Source organism: Hypomesus transpacificus, chromosome 8 (genome assembly GCF_021917145.1).
Source record: "Hypomesus transpacificus isolate Combined female chromosome 8, fHypTra1, whole genome shotgun sequence".
NCBI classification, from domain to species: domain Eukaryota; kingdom Metazoa; phylum Chordata; class Actinopteri; order Osmeriformes; family Osmeridae; genus Hypomesus; species Hypomesus transpacificus.
In genome coordinates, this window is record NC_061067.1 from 12825594 (window position 1) to 12849913 (window position 24320).

The following is a 24320-nucleotide window of genomic DNA, read 5'->3' on the forward strand; positions in this document are numbered from 1 at the left end:
TGGCTGCCATGTCCACAAGCTCCTTCCCACCATGACGAATTGCACACTCTATCCGACATTCTAAACTTATGATCTCAATTCTAGTCTTCTAGACACAATGGTGTGACAGAGAGTTATTTTCACTTGAGGAACAAGCCTTAAGTATGGGACATTATATTCATGTTTGACTGTTCGGTTGGTTTGAAGAAGGCTACTGGGTTGGAGGAACCAGCTAGCAGTGCCTATGGAGAATTGTATTTTTCTTGCAGAGCTACATCAGTTTTCTGTATCTTCCACCCTGGCCACCTTTCTCCTTTTCGCCACAAGCTCATCCCCCGAGTAATGTTGAGTGGCATTCCTTTTAGGTTGCTGACTACTTGTAGTGAAAGGTTGAGTCCTTCGATCTTGTGTCTCTATACCCTTTCTCATAGCAAGGGCTGCGCGCCCGTCGGAATCGCGTAAAGCCTTTATCATGGCCATGAGTTTTGTTGACCGTCGAGGCCTTTTAGTTATCAACTCTCCCTTTACGGCCATCATGGTAGTAGCATAGTCACGTTTCAACATAACCACGGAAAACGTGTCTACGCCGTGAACGTTGTTGAACACCCCAACAGCGTCCTTCCACTCCCAATCCTCCTCTAGTTCAAGTAAGTGACCATGGTCAGCACGGTTGACTCTTAAAAATATCTTGTCTTGATGATAGACGGTCCGCGTATTACAAAATGAGCTAACGTTTTTCACTGGTACACCAGAGTAGTCTGTTGAATAAACACTCAATCTGGGACCGTGGAAGGTGCCTTTTGGACCGAGTCTGGATTCTTTCAGGTGACCTTTGTCATACGCTTCCTTAGGGGCATTTTGAGACATCGTCCTTCTAATAACCCCCCCGTAATACAAAGGTGCAGAACATTGAAACGTCTCCCCTCCCAGGGGACACTTGTTGAAAGTGAGTTCGTTAAGAGGTTTGATGACCGATGTCGCTTCTAATATCACAGAGCAAATTGGGTCAGCGTTGAAGTCCAGTGTGAATCTCAATATAAGCTGCTGCTCAGTGCTGCTGTCAATGGAACATTGTCCAAATGCATTGACTTGTTGAAAATGTCCATTCTTGTAAGCCTCTGTCATCGAGACTGTGATCTTCTCCCAAAAGCCAGAGTGTGAAGTTGGCGCATAAAGGGCCAGCATGTCATAGACAGCTTCAAGTGGAACGACGACAGATCCTATTTTCTTGTAATGATTCGATTGTAGTCTCCTGTTATGAGGCGTGTTAGTGTTAGTGGCGTACCTGTAAGTGCACAGATTGTAGGTCTCTATCTTACCAGCACGAGGCGGGACTGTACATGCTGAGCACAACAATAACATCTCGTTGGCCGCAGCGTGTCCACCCTTGATCTCTTTTGGTGAGAAAAACATAACATCTACACCTGAAATGCACAAGTTTCCGTTTTTCAAACTGGTCTTAAGATGTTGCTCGTGTATCTGGGTCAAGATGTAGCCTAACACCTTGCACGCAAAGCGCCCCTGCGTGTCAACCACCCGAGGACAAATGTCAGGTAGACAGGCTGCTGTGCAAAGTTTGTATACAGCGTTAGTCTCCAAGCAGATCTCACCGAATGACAATTTGTTGAGAGCCGTCAGTCTATTCTCATCCATTTGCTTCATGTAAACCCTCAAGTCAGGACAAGCCTTCTCATCCGGGATCTCGGTCCAGGGAGGGATCCATATGTCAAAGACAAAGTGACAGGCCAACTTCATGGCCTCAGCAAACACCAGCTGGTTGATGCACAAGGAAACCCTGCGGCTGACGGCTCCTGGGCACACAATGTGACTGGCATTTAGGGCAGCTACACAAGCTTCTCTAGCAATGTCAAAACTCACACTGAATTGCATGACGTCAGACTCGGCAATCATTGTAGCAGACTGTATAAGGTTTTGTCTGTACAGACAAATTGCAGCAATTTGATCCATTTTCAGTTTCTCTACCGTGTCCTGTACCTGCTTGGTACTACGTGTGCGTGTCACATGGTCAGGGAACTCAGATTGCATAATCACACTTCTGTTGGCCCACGCACCACTGACAAAGACCATAGTGTTGGTGTTCCAAGCAAATCCACAATTCTGTACTGTGTAAAACTTTTTGGTTTCCACTTTACCGGTGCTTACGTCTTTTGTCACCACATCACTTTCAAGAATGGAAGTGTCCAACATGTTTTTAAAAGTATTGGGTATCACATTAGACTCCTTATCGACGCTCTTCATGGTCTTCTCGTGGGTTATATGAGCATCGTCTATCATGACCACACCAGAATTCCTATTGTGCTTGTACTTGAAAGCTTGCGGGGTGAAAGACGTCAGTGTTTCTACACAACCCTTTACCCTCCTGAACTGATAGTTCAACACGTTGTTAGCGTAACTCTTGCCTTCTCCGGGACCTGTGACGTTGAAGAGCATAATACGCTCAATGGTGTACCTGGGCGCAGTGTTGACAATGATGTAATTGAACGTAGTGGATGCCTGGAACAATCTGCCAACTTGAAGACTGTCACAAAACAAGTATCTCACCACCGCAAAGTCGTACAATTTCACTGGATTGAGAACTGTAGCGTTTTCCGAGTAGTCACATTGATCACTTGGTGAGAGGTAAAACGATTCGTGGATCTCTGAAAGGTGACAACCGAGAGACAAGCTGGAGTTGCTGAGATCGTTGTCCATAAGATTGCTAAGACCCTCGTAAAGTGCTCCATTTCCACAGAATTGATACCTGATCAGGATGTTAAAGACCATATCTGCTATACTCTCGAATTGCCTGCGTGTTGACCTGGCCTTGACTTTCATCTCTTTGCTCAGACGCTCCAGCCCACCCAGATGAGGAAAGAGGGGTTCAAAGTAATAGACGTGCTCGTCTTTACTCACGATGAAGGGGTGCAGTCGGGACGAGTTGTAAAAACACGAGTACGCAGTCTGACACTGTCCGCCGCATGCAACAGATCCATAATTTATGATCTTCCGTTTGCAATAACACTGTCCGTTCTCCAGCAAAGACGCTATACCCCGTGTCCTACGTTTCCTCTTTATGTCACACAGCACCTTATCAATCCGACCCTTTGTGATAGGCACGTGTTTGTGGATCAGCGATTTAACGAACATGTCAGGGTTGTCTCTGTCGATGAGTTTCTCGAGAGAGTATCTGAATACCAACAGCCCTCTAACGTTCACATCAACAAGGTGTGAGCAATCGTCAAGATCTTTTGTGAAAGCCTTCAGCTTGTCCAGAAATTGATTATCGTCCAACATGGTCACGTCATATCCAGTTTGAATGACTTTCTGCTTCACACATTCGGCACTTGTGAATTTGGAGAGGACTGATATGAACAGTGGCTTGCATTCTCCATGGCCAACACTGTCCGTCAGCCTACCTATGGAGTTTTCCAGAACCTTGAGATTAATATCCATTATAGTATCTGGTAAGATGACCACTTTCTTCCCTGACTGACAGGCTGGTGTATACATGGAACCCCCTAGGTCCTTGGCCTTCTTCTTATCCAGGTTATTGGAATTAAGTGTGTCGTTGTGGATGTCCACCCAATCGAAGATAGAAGACAGCTCTCCCTTATTGTCTCGCATGACGATCATTGCGTGATTTAGGGATGTTGCCTTTTGTCTAACCAATTGTAGACGCATAAAGGCATGGAAAGCCTCCTCCAGTAGTTCAATCCTTGTAACATCTGTCGACGGGTGTGTGGCTGTGCTGTCTTCACCCTCCGAGTCGTCTCCTCTAAATACGTCCATGTTGACACTCATGTTTATGAGACTGAGCAGCTGGCTATTTGACACACCGTCATGGGAGTATGTAGGCGGTCTGGTTTGTAAAGCGTGGCTAGATGCTAGGTCATTCATGTCAACTGACTTGTCACTACTCATGTCCAGAACGAAACAGAATAGACGCCCGTGAGCGAAGTCCTCTCTGATAGGAGGTGACATGCTACGGAAATCTGGATTCTCCAAGGTCACTTGGAGAAACACCCCTTTGCAGCAACATGTCAGGTATAGGAGAAATTGAAACGTTGCCCTGTCGTTTGGCGACAACGCGCTGAAGGACAAGTCTTCAGACAGATTGTCATACAATACATCTGTTCCAACTGCAAGGAATAAAGCTCTTCTATTGGATGGTAATCTTATTGTTTGTAAGACAGCTGTGTCTTCTTCTCTATGAGGCAAGGTGTTAAACTCTACTAAGACAGTCTTTCCTTTCTTATTTGTCATGACTAGCAAGTGGGGATTCTTCGTTCTTGGAAAATGATCACAGTGTAATTCATGCCTAACACCTAGACATGTATGTAAGACTGAATGTCATTACTCGACAGAGCGGGTTTGAGGCTAGACCTTTATATGACAGCTGGACACCTCCGAGGTTGGAGACTTCGGAGGTGGGAAAGGATCCTGTTGAGGATGTATAAATACACGTAGATTCTTCACTTGACTGGGACATGTCCATCCAGTTGAATCTGCTTCAGGCTTGGATGTTTTTGCTGCACATACAAGGGTGTATATTTGATATGCAAACATTTTAGATAAAGTCAAGAGGTATCCAGATTCGGAATCATGCAGAAAGCAGTGCCATTTGTAGACTTCTTTCCTAATATATACCCTCAGCGCAGAGTCGTCAAACCTGAGGTTGAACATAATCTTGTCGGGGTGATATTAAAATCTATCGTATTTCACAAGCAAGAAGAGGCTCTCTTGTGTAGAGGGTTGGTGGTACGGGGCCAACATGCTAACATCTACACGACGGTACATTTAAAAGTTACTGACATAACTCCTGTTGTGGGTTACGACTTAGACCTGATTCTAGACCAAGACGGAGAGGAAGAGATGTGGGAAGTTGTACAGAAAAAGTGGTCTAAACATTTTGCTGGCGATCCAGTGAACATCCACGTCTTTCACGATGACATTAAACGACAGGTAAATGCACAAGTCTTTCCACTCAAATGCATTTCTTTGGCCAAAACGTATGTGGAAACTGTAAGAGGCGCGCTGACTTTCGGAGACTTTTGTCCCGATAAGGGATATTACATGTATAGAGATGGTAACACGCCTGCTTTATGCTCCAATGTTATGTTTGGCAGGATGTATTTCCTACCAACAAACAAGCTGAACGGCACCCTGTCAGCCTCTGAACTGATCTACGATCACGACAAGTCGGTGGTTGAGACTAAGCTGTTTGACAGTGAACATATGCCATATTTCTACAAGGCAGCGTGTCTGGACATTGAGACCGTCTTTGACAAATACCACCGGGATACGTCTCTAATATGCGAATCGTTTGCCTACAAGTTCCCCTACTGCACCCAGAGTAGGGTTGCGAACATGACAGAATATAGAGCCATGCTGGTTCAGAGGCTAAACGTCGGCCGGAAGCAATTGCCAAAACAGAAGAAAAATGTCACCATCCCTACTTTGTCACCCGATATGCCAGGCCAGCAACACGAGATAACGTGCGTGTCTCTCGTAATTCTCAACTCTCATATAGCCAAGATGTCAGCCGACCACCACAGAAAGGCCCTGATTGTTCTCTATAACAAATGTAAGGTCACACAAAAACATAACCTAGAAGCTGATTACGAATTGGCGAAGGGAGTCGGTATTGAAGATGTCAAACGGATTTCATTTTACCCCTGTTCTGGAGAGCTCAGACTCCTGGAGACAACTATCCGACTCTTGTATGACCACGGTGTAGAACTTCTCTATGTGTTCAATGCAGAATTTGACGTGAGGGTAATTGAACAGCGTGTTCATTTCTACGCTGACTCGGATTACGCCAAACGCTGTGACAGTTCTACCCAAAAACGATGCTCCTCACTATTACGAGCCTGGCATGGACTCTTTGTAACCAGGGCCATGGCAGATGATGTGTTACCTTTCTTCCAATTCGAAAACGTCCGTTACCTGGAAATGTACAAGGACATGCTCAATAGCTTAGGTTCGGTGTTACAGAGCGCAACCTTATTAACCGAGTACAAACTCCAGCTGATATCTAACCACATTGACAAGTTCAACAGAGGGAAGGCTAAATTGGGACACTTCAAGATGAACAGCTGTGGCATGAACATCATAGATCTCTATAGGATGGCGGGAACTAAAGAGATTAAGTTTGCATGCACTAGCATGAAGCTGAACGACGTGGCACCTTTTGTTATTGCAAAGGTTAGAGAGCTGCACAAAAAACCTCCAAAGGACGCCAGAAAACTGTACAAGGTGGCAGATGTCAGTTACTCTAAAATGGACGAGATGATTACAATGGGGGGGAAAAGTCTCTTTGCCGTGCTCATCTATAACTTGGTCGATTCTCAACTTTGCGCCAGGTTGGCTAAAGTGCTGAACCCCGTATCGTCTCTTTTCCATCGATGTAGGACGACTCTCAATATAGACGTTGTCGTACACGGAAGAGGAGATAACTTTGGAGGTTTCGTGCAGAGTATCCATTCCGTTCAAATCCCACAGCTAAAGTTTAGACTTGATACCCTCAGAGTCAAAGCTGGACCTGTGGGTATGGAACTAAACAGTCGTCAGCGATGGCAGCCCCAGTACAACCCTGAGTGGGAAGGAGGTGCTGTCTTTGATCCCATCACCGGCCTACACTACTCTGGACCCGGTATGGGGTTGGAGCTTTCGTTTGACTTCTCTGGCATGTATCCATCCATCATGTGTGCTCTCAATATCTCACCTGAGACGATCATCCCCTGGCCTCCTGTGAACTTTCCTCACGATCTGTCCGGGTGGGTGTGTTACAACTGGGCAGCGGAGGGGTTTGAATACGCATCCCTCATTCTCAAGTACGACCAGGCCCAAGGAGCCTTTGTTCGTCTACCGGCCGTATTATCTTCCTCCGTCGAATACTATCTTAATCAACGAGCTGAGTTTAAAAGGACACTTAAAAACCCTGACATCAGTGAGGTTGAGCGGGTATACTGCACTACGCAAGAGGGTGAGTGTAAAATCCTAGCCAACTCCTTCTATGGGACAGCTCCTCACCCCTGCGGGCCTCTTATATCTGGTCACGGTAGACAACAAATATCGGTGGTGAATAGCTGCGTGTCTACTTTTTACAGACATGGATCCCCTGTAGTCTACGGAGACACTGACAGTGTCATGGTGTCAGTTGGTTACACACCCGGGCAGCGTCCTGAAAACGATGTTAGCGATGTAGACTTCCACAAAAAAGACACAGCTGACCCTGGACCTGAAAACGAACGCCTCGAGAGCTTCGCCTACAAGGCCAGAAAGGCTTTGGTTGACAAGTTTGAACAGGCTGGCGCACAGGTGCCTGAGTTTCTGAACTACGTACACACAGCCTTGGTGGAGGACACTCTCAAGAGGATGTATTTGATAGGTAGTGCTAACAAACACCAAAATATAGTCAGAGACCCAAGTGGGAGATTCACCAAGGAAGGATATCCCGTCTACGGCGCTACAGTCCCAGGCTCTGAAGACTTTGTAGATGTCACCGGACCCTTCGTTAGAGACAGGAGAGTTAAGCTGGAATATGAGAACAGCAGCTCCATATATTGCCACGTAGCTAAGAAGACATACGTTGCTCTCACTCATAACCTAGACGACAAAGGGAGTCTTTCGTCAGTCTCCGTCAAGGTCAGGGGGTTGTCAGCTTTCAAAAGCATACGCACACCTTGTGATTCCGCTGTGACCGACACTTTTATAGCGTGTGTCATGAGGGGAGACTGCATCAAACTGGCGACTGACGACGTCTCATGTTTTTCAACATGTCCCTGGCACCAGCTAAAGCGAGGAGATGTAATATTTTACCTGGCTAGGGAACCCCTTGTTGATGACCTCGGTAGGTGGCTAGAGGTAGATCAAGCTAGCTCCTTTCTCACCCCTTGCAGAGTTGCAGATGTCACAACGTTACAACTGGACTCTGGTTTCTCTGCGGCGTCGACAACTTTGACCCCCGTGCACGACAACGAATCGCTGTCTGGTGCTAATTTTACAGTGAGAACGCTTTACAAAGACCTGAAATATTGTATGAACCATATCTTTTCACGCAAACAATCCATTCTTAGAGACCTACTGGCATGTAAAGCATCTTAGATCATCGCATCCAAGATGGGAGCGGGCTTCTTTCCTTGGAGTAGTCTCATTAAATCTTCGAAGAACAAGCACTTTAGTCAACAAACACTGGATCGGTTGAAAGTGTCCAATGCTAGTATCAAAACGACCTATGTTGAAATTGTAAAGAGGTGGTTAACCCTTTCCTGCCGGACCATTCAAATATGGGTCGAAAAAGACCCATAGAACCCGCCTTAATAACTTTGCCATCCAATCACCGATTTTATTTCTGAAAACTGCCAGATACTCATGACAACTTAAGCTCAAAGCACATATCATTGGTTAAGGGGTTAGTGGGAGGGGGAAATAAATCTATCGTCTGCAACGGCAGCCATTGTTTTCTGAGGCGGAGCCAGAGCGGAGACCATGGGAGATTGCCTACAGTGTTAGATATACAGCTTCGAATTGAAATCGGAGACGATATTATGAGTTAAGACAAGTTCCTTAATATGTGTTGTCAATATTGTCTATTAAAAGTCTCAACTTTTTACTTACGAAGAATTTGTTTGTGGGAGTGACGCGAGTGTTTTCAGGAAAGAATGACGTGTCCGGCTTGGCCGTTTGTGACAGGCAGCAATGACGGTAGTAGCACTGTTTAGCTTCGATTTGAGCAGATTTCTAAAAAACTTCGAAAAACAACATTAACTAGGTAGATTATGTATACTCTAAGCTAAATGTACATGCCTTGTTTGGCCAATTCGGTCGATTGTGGAAGAAACTCGAACGTTTTTTACTTATCGAGAGGAGTATCTAGCCATAGCGCTAGCTGCTTTTAGCTGCTTTTGGGACAGGATAATTCCGGTTTCCCCCATGTCTCCACTAGTCACAAGAATGGTCATAACTTTTAATCAAAATAAGGTATTTCTAATCTGTCTTCTGTTCTACATTGCCCACAGACTTGTGGATATTCCACCTACTCAAAGTTTTTCTCTATCTTGTAATTAAAGTTGTGACAAATTCAGTTGTCTGATGAGGTATGGTGGATGGAGAAGTTTTTGTTAAAAATATCTACCTGAAACCACTTTGATAAAATATGATTTGCCTTAAGTAATCATATATTCATTTACATGATAAAAATCCCCTAGTTCTCCTCTTCAAGATGGTATAAACAGTTAAGGTGTATGATTTTATATGAAAATCCATAAAATATGAATATTAATATGCATATCATATTTCAACAGCATATGGAATGTTCGGAATTTTGTATTAGGCAGTAAAGGGTTAAAGCAGATCACAGGACTTTCCATCACACCTGTGGAGTGCTACGAGTATCACAAATGTAACCCTTGCGAGGCTGCTTTTCACAGATACCCCTTGAACCTTCAGGCTAAGACAGGGTGTATCACTGCTATGTTTGGAGGCTCACTCCAATGCGAGGCTAACCGCCGTCGACCCGGTAACGTCTCTGAAGACAACAAGAAGTCCAACGGTTACAGCGCGTTAGGCCAGGACGGTGATGACGGGTCTGGTGATGATTGCAAAAGACAAGACGAACCCTTGATCGACGACTCTTCTCAGACAGGGCTCGTATCTCGCCCAAACCAGCCCAACACATGTTTTGCCAACTCTAGAGTGTGGATATCTCACTGTGCAGACTCCAACTTGGTCAACGACTCTGGAAAACTTCTGGCTCACTGTATTATAGACTACTGCCTACCTTGCCACATGTACAGCCCTGCGTTGGGGCAACACTGTCTAGAGGATTGTGAACAGCATCTGCTGACCACAATATCCTCTGTCAGAGAGAGGTCGAAGAGAGCAACCGTTGCTTTCAACACCGTAATGTATAATTGCCCTGAACATATGATACCGGCCTGTGGGATTCGGGAGTTTGATCACTTGAAGACAAACCGAGAGACTGTGACACGTATGCCCGGTGACAAACTCGAAGTCTGTCGCAAGGTAATCGTTGAGGACATGTCCCTGCGACCCAGCCATGTGTACAAGACGCTTACTTGGAAAAAAGCTCAGTGAAGCCATCTCCGAAGGTATTGTCTCCCTTAGAGACGACTCGTCCATCCCTCCCTGCTCGGACAGCTACATTTCAATTTCGTTGCCAAGTGTCATCTTGACAGATGCTGGGATAAAATCCTCTACTGGTAGACTTTCTATAGCAAGAGGCCAACTATGTGAGAGACGTTTAGTTGACTTGGCTGGTCTTCTGTGTCAGGCTGTAATCATGTTGCAAATACACACTCCCAATGTGTTTGATTCGGTGCCCGTCATGTATCCCGAGTCTCTTCTTTGTATCATGCCTTACTCTTGTGAGGATGTAAATCTAATGCAAAGGTGGCTTGAGACATTCAGCGAAAAGAATTGGCTCAAATGAATCAAAGCCAAGCTCGGCAAGAGGAAACGGTCAACAGAGGACTACAGGAGGGTTAGCTGTCATTGTACAGGCTGTAAACATTTCTACAGACTTCTTAAATCTGACAATGTCTCGCCTGATGGTATTCTGGACTACGTCTATGACCAAGACAAGAGGAGAAAGATGGGGCAGTGTATCAGCGAAAGCCGGTGGCTGTCGCAATCATAGATTTGAGTTGTTAAATTGTACATTACTCTTATGCCATTGCAGTTTGTCAAACTTGAATTGAGGTGAAACATACCATATATACGTATACGTCTGTGTTCTTACATTGGATGAAACTCTAGTGAAAGACGTTCTTTTACCCTGTTCTATGTCCCATTGTCCGAGATGTCTTTCAGTCAAAAGGACTACGTATTCTCCCATACAATGAACAAACTTGGTCAGGCTCATCAGCCTGCAATGTTTAAACTTAACTTGCGTGACATCATACCCTTTGGTGAATGCAGTACTCTTTTTGTCATTGATAACATGCGGATTAATGCCTACAAGCAAGGTGGCTTGGAACCGATACCAGTCGTCTTTACTGTCGTCAACGATAACACAAAAAGGGTCCTGACCAACGACCCGTGTAAACTTTCTTCAGAGTGGCATGTCAACATTAACGGTGGATCCTATATGAAGATAGCAGGCACCGATATTATACCTTTCAAACGCAACCCATCTTTTTACGACGACAAAAATAGACAGGCTGTTGCCAACGTCTTGGCTTTCATGATGTCAAACAGCCTCTGGGCCTCAGACAGAGCCAAGGGTGCTTTTGACATCCTAATCGCCTCTACCCGAGGGGAGTTTGAATTCACGTGTGACATGTGTTCAGGAATCAGACACGCGTGCGTTGTGAAGGGACCAAGTGGGTCACAGTCGTTCAATTTCCCACAGTGTGCCGACAGCTATGTTTGCATACCTTCACCACAACCCGACATTGGCAAGGATGACGACGCTCTCAGAAATATCCTAGCACTGTTAAGATCCGCTTCCCATGACAACCTTGACATTTTCAAACTTTTCACTCTGGAGAAGGCCTCCAATAGAGGCTTTGAGGACCTCAACTGTGCACATTTTCCTCCTAGACATATGTACACGGGGGGTATCGTAATCCCGTATGTGTTGATGAAATACATCACTTCGTTTTACCAGACAATGAGTCAGTACGCTGACACCATCGCCATCCTAGACGAAAATATATCTCATATCAAAGTATTAATCGAAAGTCCCTCCGAGGATATAGGTGAAATCACCGGTTGTTTGTCCCTTACACTAATCTACGGATTAACCCTTTCGGACATTTTTACCAAATTCACCAACGGTCTGCGTCGTGAGGAAGAAGTCGATGAAGAGGAAATCTGCAGTCATGCCACTTTCACACAGTTGAGCACAGATGTGTTGATTAGGAGAACCCGGTTGAATTTCATGTTGAAAAATCACATGCCCTTAAAGGATTGGTACGACTTCTACTATGGGTGAACTAAGTACTAGGTAACAAGGGCAAGCTTTCAACACTTAATGACATTTCTAATGTATGTGAATTAAGACAGCATATCTCTGTTGAAACGATGTTGCTTTATTAAACAAAATTGTTGAATGTACCTTATAAACTTGTGAAGCATGTTTTATTGGTTTAATGTGTATAAAAGTTGTAGCCACCAAGGGCCGTAGGCAGGACCGAACAGCACAGCACTTCTGAAAAACATGGTTGGTTGGTTGAAAATACCAGGCATTTATTTAACCAAACACCAAACAAAACACAAAAACTAACACAAATAACTCAGCTTCTTTGTCGATCGAGCTTACGGTCTTGACTGTTCAGGCCGGTCTCGTCTCTACCTCACACTCCTTACTGAAAAAAAAAGAAACACACACAGGAGGAGTTGGTCAGCTTACAAACCGTATGTAGGCCTGTTGCGGCAGGCCTGACCCACCTTTCATGGTCTTGCCATCCTCCATCCAACTCATGAGCCGCACCTGTTTTGCTCGTTGTCTCCTGGTGTGGCGGCCTCCCCCTCATGGCCTCGATCCGGGCTTGTCGTGCCGCTCTCCAAGGTGCCGGTGGTTTCTACTGGAACGCTGTCCATGGTGCGGTGCCCCTGGGTTGTTGGGTTGTTAGAAAGTGTATGTAGGTGTACAGATTTGTTCACTGTCTTCAAGTGGTATTAAACAAAATAGTTGAACAATCACACAGGTCTTAATCGAACGTACCAGATAAACTCTGGTATAAAGAATGTTTTATTATATTAAGTTACATTCCCAGTCATAAGGGCAATGTAGAATACTGATAGGCGGTTACCACTAGAGACATAGAGGCAACAATGTAATCATGCTGCTCATTAACCGCTTTCAACGTGACAGCAGGGACAGGAAGGTTGGTATTTCGGACAGTATAATATCGACTAGGAGTGTTGCATCACCAGTGAATAGCGTAGCTTAAACCTCTCACATCTGTAGACATGGTTGCAGATTAATGATGTTTCTAACACTTAAATAACGTTTCCCCAAAGGTAGCACAAGGGTTCATGAACACCCCTCCTCTGGTGCTAGAATGTTGACTCTAAAATGTCTTCATTAAACCCACTATTGGAATTTACACTGGCTGTAATCCGGGGAAATAGTCCGTCCTCACAAAAAACAGACCACACACACCTCAGGAATTAACATTTTCGTTTTGAATCACAGTCTACCACTAGCTACCACACGGAGGAGCCGTTAACCCTCACGCTCTCCTCATTGTCTATGCAGCTTGCATTTATCCCTCGCGCTGTCTCCGGGTCGTTGTGACCCACAGCTCCGTCTATTACGCCACCTTCGCGCTGTCTCGGGGTCATTGTGACCCACACTGGGGGAATATAAAGGTTTCACTTTATTTTTATTTTTTTTTGTATTATGAGAAGTTGTCAGAAGACCGCTGTGGGTCACAAGGAACCGGAGACAGTGCGGGGTCGCGTAATAGACGACACAGACGTTGCAGTGTAAAAGAAAAAATATATATATATAAACAGGCAGAGACAGCACAAACAACAAGCAACTCCCCTTGTGGTCTAGTGGCAAGGCTGCGAGGCTGTCAACTCCACAGCCCTGGATTGCTCCCCGGCCAGGGAAAATATGAATAATTTTTTTATGTAGACAGATAACGTTTCACTTTTATTTTTGTATTACGAAAGGTCGTCAACACGAGTGTGGCGTAACAGACTAGGTATGGTGAGTCACAGCGCAGACTAGGATACAGCGCGAGAGTGTAATAATAGGCATGTAGACAAGGCTAGAAATAGAAAGTTTCACTTTATTTATTTATTTTTGGCTATGAAAAAGTTGTCACAATGTCAGTTTGACTCACCACGACCCCGAAACGGCACGAGAGTGGCGTCATAGACTAGGCAGACAACGCGAGGAATAAAATCAAATGTTTCACTTTATTTATTTTTGTACCATGAAAAGTTGTCACACCGTGCATGACACCGTGCATCACAATGACCCTCAGACAGCACTATGGATAGACCTCCAGCCTGCCGTCCTGATACATCATCTATTCATCCCATGCATGTAGTGGTGGTGGTGGTGGTGCCGCTGGTGGTTGTGGTGGTGGTGGCGGCGGCAGCGGCAGCAGCAGCAGCAGCAGCACTGTGCTTTGACTTGAGCAAAGCCCATCTTCTGCACTCGACTGAGTTGTTCAGTCTCCTGCACACACTCCCGCAGGTCGTCCGGGGTCAACGGGAACCTCTCCTTGGCCGAAGCCCAGCTCGGTGGGGCATGTGGGGCAGTATACACGCGAACAGGATTTGCAGACATGCCTCTTACAACCGCGACAAACAGTGAACGTTTTACGGTCCTTCTTCACCGGGCAGACTTGACATCTCTTCCTCTTACTGGCAGGGACCGGCGAGGTCGGTCCTGCCGATGAGGAGGCGGCGGCTGCTGCTGCGCCATCCTCTTCGGGTTGTCGTCGAGGAGGTGGATCGCGACAGCTGGCCATCCGTAGATCTTTCACAACCGCGGCAGCAGCTTCCGCGCGGGGCAGACATCGTCTCCTCTCGATCAGCGGAGTCACGAGGGCCCTTCCGAGCTGCTCGAGGAAAAACCTCCTCTTGTTGCGCTTACGCGGCATCCAGTTGGGGTTGACCTCTCTCCATATCACAAAGGCGTTGTAGGAGGAAACGTCAACGATGTTGCTGAAGATGACGAGGGGCCACCGGGCCGTCTTCCTTTTACAGCTGTAGGCCGCGATGACCTTGTCCAGATTGTCTACACCTCCTTTGTTGCGGTTGTAGTCTAAGACGATGGTCGGTTTGCCGTCGTTTCTGTCGCTGATTTCGTCGTTTGTGTGGCGTGTGCTCATGAGTAAAACGTTCTTATTTTTCTTTGCGAGGTAGGAAACCAGAGTGGTGGTGGGAGTGAAGGCGAACAGCGACGACAGCACCCGTCGCCTGTTCATCGTCGTCAGCAGCTCGGACGGGAGCTCGGACCTGTTCTTTCGCACGGTGCCAACCATGGTCATGTTTCTCGTCGCCATGAGCTCTCGTCCAAGGTCGTAGGATGTGAAGAAATTGTCACACGTGACATTGCGATCCTTCAGGCCGTCTGTCATATCGAGCACGACGCGCATCCCCTGGCTCCTCTCCGGGGCTCCGTCGCTCGACTTCCCGGTGTAAACTTGCATCTTCCAAGCGTAGGTGGATTTTGCGTCGCACGTGACCCACGACTTGATCCCATACTTTGCCGGTTTGCTCGGCATGTACTGCCTGAAAGGACACCGTCCTCTGAACGCGATCAGTTGTTCATCCACGGTCACTTCGGGCCCTGGGTCGTAGAGGCGGGGTAATCTCTCTACCCACATATCCCAGACCTCTCGTATCGCCGCCAACTTGTCCGTGGCGCGTCTCGCCGCTCGCGTCCCACGGTCGTCAAATCGTATCGACGTCGAATAGGTGTAGAAGACTTTCAGCTGCATGGTAGCGCGGAAAATCGCTCTGCCGCTCTGCGCGTCCCACAGACTGGCGGCCGCTTCGCCTCGGGACTTGTACACCCCTGCCAGGATTAGCAGCCCTATGTAGGCACGTAGGTCAGAGGCGTCCATTGCTTTCCACTCCTCTCCGCGTTTCAGATAGCCTTCCCGATTTGTCTCGTCCAAGATCACTGTTTCGATTTGTGGCGTGACAAAGAGTAAAAACGCAGAGACGATGTCGAGAGCGTGGGAAACGGCGTACGCTGTGGGTCCTCTGGGGGTCCTCTCACGGCTGTCACGTTGCGACAGCAGCCTCGGATTCCTCAGATACGCAACCGAACGCCATTCAATTTTGCCATCTTTCGACAAGAAAGTATCTCTGTCGATTTCAGGGGCTCGGGCGGCGGCGGCCGCTGCTGAGTTGTCGTCGACCGCATTATACTCTTGCCCGTCTGCTTGTTCCGACACATGCTCCGCGTACTCTTGCCCGTCGTCTTTTTCTTCTTCTTCTTCTTCTTCTTCTTCTTCTTCCTGCTCTTCTGCCACATGCTCCACGCACTCTTCGCCGTCTTCTATTTCTGACACATCCTCTGTCTCCTCTTCGGACTCACTTTGCTCGATGTTTGCAAACATCTGTTGTAGAACTTGCAGGGCACTGAAATCCCGAGCCATAGCTGCGTGACCCTAGACAACGGCTGTCCTGACCCCCAACGAATGTGTGTTAGTAGCACTTGCCTACAGCTCACGTGATTACATGGACAAATGATTGATGATATGATCGACGATCGTAAAGGCTGTGGTTGGACTAAATGGAGTGGGAGGGTGGGATGTTTATATATTTATATAAAGGTATATAAAGGCAGGCATAAAAGTATGAAATTATAAAAGTGACCAACTTTTGGTCGCTCGACCTGACCTCACAGGCCTAACGCGCCTCCGGGCCGGCCGGCCGGCGGACCAGCGGGCGGGCGGGCAGGCATGTCCCGTCGCGGTTTCCCCTGACGCTCGACCTGACCTCACAGGCCTAACGCGCCTCCGGGCGGGCCGGCCGGCGTCCGGGCGGGCAGGCATGTCCCGCCGCGGCCTCGAATTCCGGGGGGTGACACGCCTCTGGGCGAGCGAGCGTGCGTGCGGGCGGGACGGACACCCGGCCAATTCTCCCGCCTAGAGGGATCGACGATCGTGAAGGCCGTGGTTGGACTAAATGGAGTGGGAGAGTGGGATGTTTATGTATTTACGTAAAAGTATGAAATTATAAAAGTGACCAACAGGTAAGTTCGTCTATCACGTGACCCACGATCGTTCTTCATGATCACAATAGCGTGATATTATTCCACTCCACGAGAACTGCCATGCCAGGTCAGGTCAGGCCATGCCAGGCGCGAGTGCGGGCAGGCATGTCCCGCCTCCCCGCCTAGAGGGATCGACGATCGTGAAGGCTGTGGTTGGACTAAATGGAGTTGGAGGGTGGGATGTTTATATATTTATATAAAGGTATATAAAGGCAGGCTTAAAAGTATGAAATTATAAAAGTGACCAACAGGTAAGTTCGTCTATCACGTGACCCACGATCGTTCTTCATAATCACAATAGCGTGATATTATTCCACTCGGCGAGGCCTGCCAGGCCAGGCCATGCCAGGCGCGCGTGCGGGCAGGCATGTCCCGCCGCGGTTTCCCCTGACGCTCGACCTGACCTCACAGGCCTAAAGCGCCTCCGGGCCGGCCGGCCGGCCGGCGGACCAGCGCGCGGGCGGGCGGGCAGGCATGTCCCGTCGCGGTTTCCCCTGACGCTCGACCTGACGTCACAGGCCTAAAACGCCTCCGGGTGCGCGGGCCGGCGGATGGGCGGGCAGGCATGTCCCGCCCCGGCCTCGAATTCCGAGGGGTGACACGCCTCTGGGCGAGCGAGCGGGCGGGCGGGAGGGACGCCCGGCCAATTCTCCCACCTAGAGGGATCGACGATCGTGAAGGCCGTGGTTGGACTAAATGGAGTGGGAGAGTGGGATGTTTATGTATTTACGTAAAAGTATGAAATTATAAAAGCGACCAACAGGTAAGTTCGTCTATCACGTGACCCACGATCGTTCTTCATGATCACAATAGCGTGATATTATTCCACTCCACGAGGCCTGCCAGGCCAGGTCAGGCCATGCCAGGCGCGCGTGCGGGCAAGCATGTCCCGCCTCCCCGCCTAGAGGGATCGACGATCGTGAAGGCCGTGGTTGGACTAAATGGAGTTGGAGGGTGGGATGTTTATATATTTATATAAAGGTATATAAAGGCAGGCTTAAAAGTATGAAATTATAAAAGTGACCAACAGGTAAGTTTGTCTATCACGTGACCCACGATCGTTCTTCATAATCACAATAGCGTGATATTATTCCACTCGGGGAGGCCTGCCAGGCCATGCCAGGCGCGCGTGCCAGGCCATGCCAGGCGCGCGGGCAGGCATGTCCCGCCGCGGTTTCCCCTGACGCTCGACCTGACCTCACAGGCCTAAAGCGCCTCCGGGCCGGCCAGCCGGCCGGCGGACCAGCGCGCGCGCGGGCGGGCAGGCATGTCCCGTCGCGGTTTCCCCTGACGCTCGACCTGACGTCACAGGCCTCACAGGCCTAAAACGCCTCCGGGCGCGCGGGCCGGCGGATGGGCGGGCAGGCATGTCCCGCCCCGGCCTCGAATTCCGAGGGGTGACACGCCTCTGGGCGAGCGAGCGAGCGGGCGGGAGGGACGCCCGGCCAATTCTCCCACCTAGAGGGATCGACGATCGTGAAGGCCGTGGTTGGACTTGGTCAGGCCATGCCAGGCGCGCGTGCGGGCAGGCATGTCCCGCCTACAGGGATCGACGATCGTGAAGGCCGTGGTTGGACTAAATGGAGTGGGAGAGTTGGATGTTTATGTATTTATATAAATGTATATAAAGGCAGGCGTAAGAGTATGAAATTATAAAAGTGACCAACAGGTAAGTTTGTCTATCACGTGACCCACGATCGTTCTTCATAATCACAATAGCGTGATATTATTCCACTCGGCGAGGCCTGCCAGGCCAGGCGCGCGTGCGGGCAGGCATGTCCCGCCGCGGTTTCCCCTGACGCTCGACCTGACCTCACAGGCCTAAAGCGCCTCCGGGCCGGCCGGCCGGCGGACCAGCGCGCGGGCGGGCGGGCAGGCATGTCCCGTCGCGGTTTCCCCTGACGCTCGACCTGACGTCTCACAGGCCTCGAATTCCGAGGGGTGACACGCCTCTGGGCGAGCGAGCGTGCGGTCGGGAGGGACGGACACCCGGCCAATTCTCCCGCCTAGAGGGATCGACGATCGTGAAGGCCGTGGTTGGACTAAATGGAGTGGGAGAGTTGGATGTTTATGTATTTATATAAATGTATATAAAGGCAGGCGTAAGAGTATGAAATTATAAAAGTGACCAACAGGTAAGTTCGTCTATCACGTGACCCACGATCGTTCTTCATAATCACAATAGCGTGATATTATTCCACTCCGCGAGGCCTGCCATGCCAGGCCAGGCCAGGTCAGGCCACGCCAGGCTCGCGTGCGGGCAGGCATGTCCCGCCGCGGTTTCCCCTGACGCTCGACCTGACGTCACAGGCCTAAAGCGCCTCCGGGCCGGCCGGCGGACGGGCGGGCAGGCATGTCCCGTCGCGGTTTCCCCTGACGCTCGACCTGACCTCACAGGCCTGACGCGCCTCCGGGCCGGCCGGCGGACGGGCGGGCAGGCATGTCCCGTCGCGGTTTCCCCTGACGCTCGACCTGACGTCTCACAGGCCTCGAATTCCGAGGGGTGACACGCCTCTGGGCGAGCGTGCGGTCGGGAGGGACGGACACCCGGCCAATTCTCCCGCCTAGAGGGATCGACGATCGTGAAGGCCGTGGTTGGACTAAATGGAGTGGGAGAGTGGGATGTTTATGTATTTACGTAAAAGTATGAAATTATAAAAGTGACCAACAGGTAAGTTCGTCTATCACGTGACCCACGATCGTTCTTCATAATCACAATAGCGTGACATTATTCCCACTCCGCGAGGCCTGCCATGCCAGGCCAGGTCAGGCCATGCCAGGCGCGCGTGCGGGCAGGCATGTCCCGCCGCGGTTTCCCCCTGACGACGCTCGACCTGACGTCACAGGCCTAAAACGCCTCCGGGCGGGCCGGCGTCCGGGCGGGCAGGCATGTCCCGTCGCGGTTTCCCCTGACGCTCACCCTGACCTCACAGGCCTGACGCGCCTCCGGGCCGGCCGGCGGACGGGCGGGCAGGCATGTCCCGTCGCGGTTTCCCCTGACGCTCGACCTGACCTCACAGGCCTGACGCGCCTCCGGGCCGGCCGGAGGGACGCCCAGACAATTCTCCCGCCTAGAGGGATCGACGATCGTGAAGGCCGTGGTTGGACTAAATGGAGTGGGAGAGAGGGATGTTTATATATATTTATATATATATTCTCCGGCCGAGAGTAACGATGCAAAGTGTTTCATTCGAATCCAAGAAAGCAATTCATTTGACTCAACTTTTCATGATAAAATAAATAAATAAATTGAAACATTTTCTTTACACTCCGCGTGGTCTCTCTCTCTCTCTCTCTCTCTCTCTCTCTCTCTCTCTCTCTCTCTCTCTCTCTCTCTCTCTCTCTCTCTAGCCACCTAGTGTTAACTAGTGATATAACGTGGTATATTCACTTTGGGGGTCACAATGACCCGAAGGTAGCACAAGGGTTAGGTAAAATTATTTACCTACACGACGGTGGGTCACAATGACCCGAAGGTAGCACAAGGGTTAAGCAAAGGCTCTTGCTGGTTCTGCCTCCCACTGCCTCCATTCTGTGCCACCACAGCATTTGCATAATCCTTCGGCTGGCTGTCCGCAACCACAGTCCCACAATGTTCCCCAATGCACCACCACCAGTCATGGCACGGCATACTGTCCAAGCATTCTTTGGCACTCAGTGATACAGATAAATCTGGTGTCTGGCTAGAGCCATCGTGGCCGCTAGCAGCACAAAGGCTGCAGCACATTCCCATGGTGGGAACAGATCTGTTAATATAACTGGTCTGCAAATATCTACTGAGAAATCCCTTACCCTAATCTGTCCTCACTGATGTCTGTTATATCACTGTTATGGACTGGCCTTGTGTCCTTTGTATGTAAGTATCACCCTAGCAGCCTTACCATAAACCAACCAAGAGACACCACCCTCAATGAAGAAAAGGAAGAACCCTGTGGATGTCACAACGTAGGACTGATGTACCCTTGGACTTTACACCTTAGATGTAAACAGGTGTGTACACGCCTGTTAGGCCCTGATAACAGCTAGCACCACTCAATACAGGAGTCTCTGCTATAGGGTTAGGTTTAGAGAACATAGAAGGTGGAAGCAGAAACTCCAGTGGTCAGAGTATGACAGAGGGTTCGGGTAGAGGTCAGGTTTGGTCAAGGTTAGGATAAAGATTTAGCCGATTTTATCTATTATTGTACCAGCCTCCAGCCTTGATGTCTTCACCATAATCCTTGCATCCCAAAACCGAGGCAATGCCAGGCCAACAGTGAACAGACTGAAAAGTAGTAGTGTTCACAAGTGAGTAGCAGAAGTTTCATTTACCTCATTCATACTAAAACAATAATATTTGTGTTTTGTACATTTAGTCATTTTTCAGTAAGGGATACTTTTTCATCCCCAGTCCAAGCATAGTCGCCACTGTTAAAACACCCTACAAACACCCTGCTAATGGTGTTAACATCACTACTTTCATCTTCCAAATAAACGTATCGGTACGTTTATTTTTTTTACCCGAAAAATACACCCGGTACGTTCTCATTTTGGACGATACGTCTATTTTAGGGGGGAAAATCGAGACATAATTTTAGAAAATTCCATGCATTTGGGAAGGGAAAATAAATTGGAACTCTTTGATGGGAAAGCGTTAGCTACCTTAGCTAGATAGCTACTGGCAAGTAGCCTATATTAGCTAACGACGTTAGCTACCAACTGAAGGTTGTCAGTGCAAGCTAGTAAAAGTTAGCCAGAGCCTCATTATGGCACTGATGTTAGCTCTACCTACTGTACAAGCTAGACCTCAATAGACTGTGCAGCCCAGATCAGGCGATCGTCGAAAAGAGGAGTTAAGTCGCAAAAAGTAAAACGTAAAGCAGCAGAGGGATGTTGTTTCAGCACCGTAAATTGATTTTATGCGTTTTTTGGAGTTGTCCCCAAAAAGGGCAATGTTGCCGCAATTAACATGGTAAGGGAGACAACTTGTCAAACCATTACGACCGTTAACATGCGTAAATTGTAGACCTACCAAATCGATTTAACATATGCATTCAGGCCTACTGATAATTAGCGTAATTTGATGAGCTGTCTGAAACCGTTCTGATAGTAGACTAGCCTATGGCCGATATTCTCAACAGGAGATTGAGAATAATATTAGCCCAAAAGAGAACGTGGCAGCAATTGAAAATTGTAGGATAAAATTTCAACATATAGGCTACTTTAAACAATGAAAATACGTTTTACAATTGAATAAAGAGTCTCCTTGATTCTTTGTGTTTCAAGATAACCTGAAAAACTGATGATAATATTCAGGTACTGCTTGGAGCACAGTATACCCTTCACATTTCCTGGCATAGTTCAAGAACGTCCCACATGCAAAGACATACAGATGCAGACAGACTGAACAGTGTCAAGGCTTGGCCACAGTGGGTAATTTGCTTCCTTGTGTGTGATTCCAGCAGACTACATAGTCTAGGCATACCTACATAAACTGCAGTTTACTACCCTCCTTTCTACTATTATAGTCTACTCTCCTTTCTATTACTTTCTATGAAGGATGGTAGGCTGCTCTTATGTGTTCATTGCCATCCCAGTTGCCATCCCAGTTGCTAAAGTGTTACTTTACATATATATATATATATATATATATATTATTTATGTTTTTGTATTTTTAAGAATGACAATTAAATCTATCTAGATGAACTATGCTGGGCCTGCTGAACCTATACGTCTTCCACAGATACTGGTCAGGGAAGCATTACTTCTGTCTCTGAAGACCCTTGGGGCTGGTGGGATAAACGCTCTTTGTATAATCTGAGCACCTTCATCCACCACAAACTTGTCAAAGAACGGATACGCCATAATTGATTGTAACTTGTCTTGAGGCTCTGCTTAGTTTCTATGGCCTTATTTTATGTCAATTAACCAATGGCTTTTGAAAACAGCTAAAGTGACATTATTTATTAACTTGTTAATTTAAATTAACATATTTTTGGGAGATGAAGTAGGCCTAAACACGTGAATCATTCAATTCTGCACAAGTCTGAATTTACGTTTCCGAACGCGGACTAAAGTGCTTTGCGCGCAGGAATTTACTCGGCAGAACTGTCTTTTGAGATTCTGTATCCGTCTGTTTGAAATTATTTGCAACACATTTTAGTTTAGCTTGACTTCTAGCCTGACACGGATCAGGCTAGTTCCGAACCTTGGTTACGTAGCTAGAACTAGAATAATCCACCTTCATGGAACGGAACTCTCGCTAAAGTAAGTGAGACTTGGCGAAATAAGTCTCGCTTTTCCTTGATCGACGTTGATGGAACACCCCCCAGTAGTCATGGCATGTTTGTTATTTGACAGATTTGTAACTATGTATTTCCAAGCTACAGGCATTGAAGTACTTTCCTAGCAATGCTTTATTTGGTAGTGGTTGTCATGTTGACTGTAAGCTGTTTTAGGAAAAGTGATAATACTAGTACATTTATGTTTGTAACTAGACAGCCTCTTTTTTTAACTTTGTAATAACCAGTGGTTTTCATGTTATGTTGCAATCATGTTGGATGTAAGTTTTGGAGGAAAAGTACATATATTTGTAACCAGACAGACTCTTTTTTAAAAAATGTTCTCACAATGATTATGTATTTCCAAACAAGTGTTGAAGTTTTTCCCTAGCAATGGTATATTTGCTGTCCATTTCTATTCCTGATTGCAAGTGACAGTAAAAGATGCGCACTTACACTGGTAGTAACACATTTTGATAGCATATGGACACAGTTTGCGTGCTGATTTGGCGATTTTCCAGGGGGTACTTTTATTCCTGGGGGTACTTTTATTAGATTTTGAGGATTTATCTGGAGGGTACTTTTATTTTGGAGGTAAAAGTAGTGAACTTTATTCTATCGAGATACTGATACGTTTCTGTTCACAGCTGTGCTTCTTTTACCAAAGGTTGTATCTGTGTGTCTGTAAGTGAATGTTTGTGTGTGCCAGTGTGAGAAAGTGTGTATGCACGCATACGTGGTTAGGCCAGAGCCAGCTGGGACCAGTCAGGGATTAAGGAGTTAGATACGGAGAACAATTCTGTTTGACTGTTTGGTTATTTATTGCAGCAGTACTAATAATGAAACATAAAACAGTAACTGGTAACTAGGGATGCATCGAATCCAGGATTTTTGACGGGGTTCGGTTTCGGCCGAACCTTAAGATTTTTTTTTCACCGAACCCTAAGCTTGCACTACACGTGCTACGCTGGTCGACATAATGACGCCGCCGTTGATTACGGGAAGGTATTTACGTAGGTGGACTGTTTAATGTAGTAGGCTGAGAGAAAGTGAAAATGGAACTCGTGAGCAGAAAGTGTTGTATGGCAGTACTTTCAGTTAAAAGAAGGCGATTCAAGTCGAGCTACATGTTCAATTTGCAATGCTGATTTGTCTCGTGGTGGCAAGGACCCTAGCCTGACGTTGTCATACTCATAATTCTAGTCAGAATATGAGTCTGAAAACTCTCCGTTGGGCTGTGACTATGGGGCGTGTTTCAACCGAACTCGTAAAACAAATGCCTCTTAGCTCAATTGGATAGACCTACAACCAATCAGAGCAACGTAATAGGTTGTTTGTTGAAAACGAATTCAACCCAAGGG

The 24320-nt window shown here is 47.6% G+C and overlaps 1 long non-coding RNA gene across 1 annotated transcript; it reads right to left on the bottom strand.

Moving 5' to 3' along the window:
* Nucleotides 1-12035: 12035 nt before the first annotated feature.
* Nucleotides 12036-12776, bottom strand: LOC124470299. Its single transcript, XR_006956397.1, has 3 exons — nt 12437-12776; nt 12266-12311; nt 12036-12154 (listed from the first exon to the last, which is right to left on the bottom strand). It is a non-coding gene; the product is annotated as an uncharacterized LOC124470299 (long non-coding RNA).
* Nucleotides 12777-24320: the final 11544 nt, after the last annotated feature.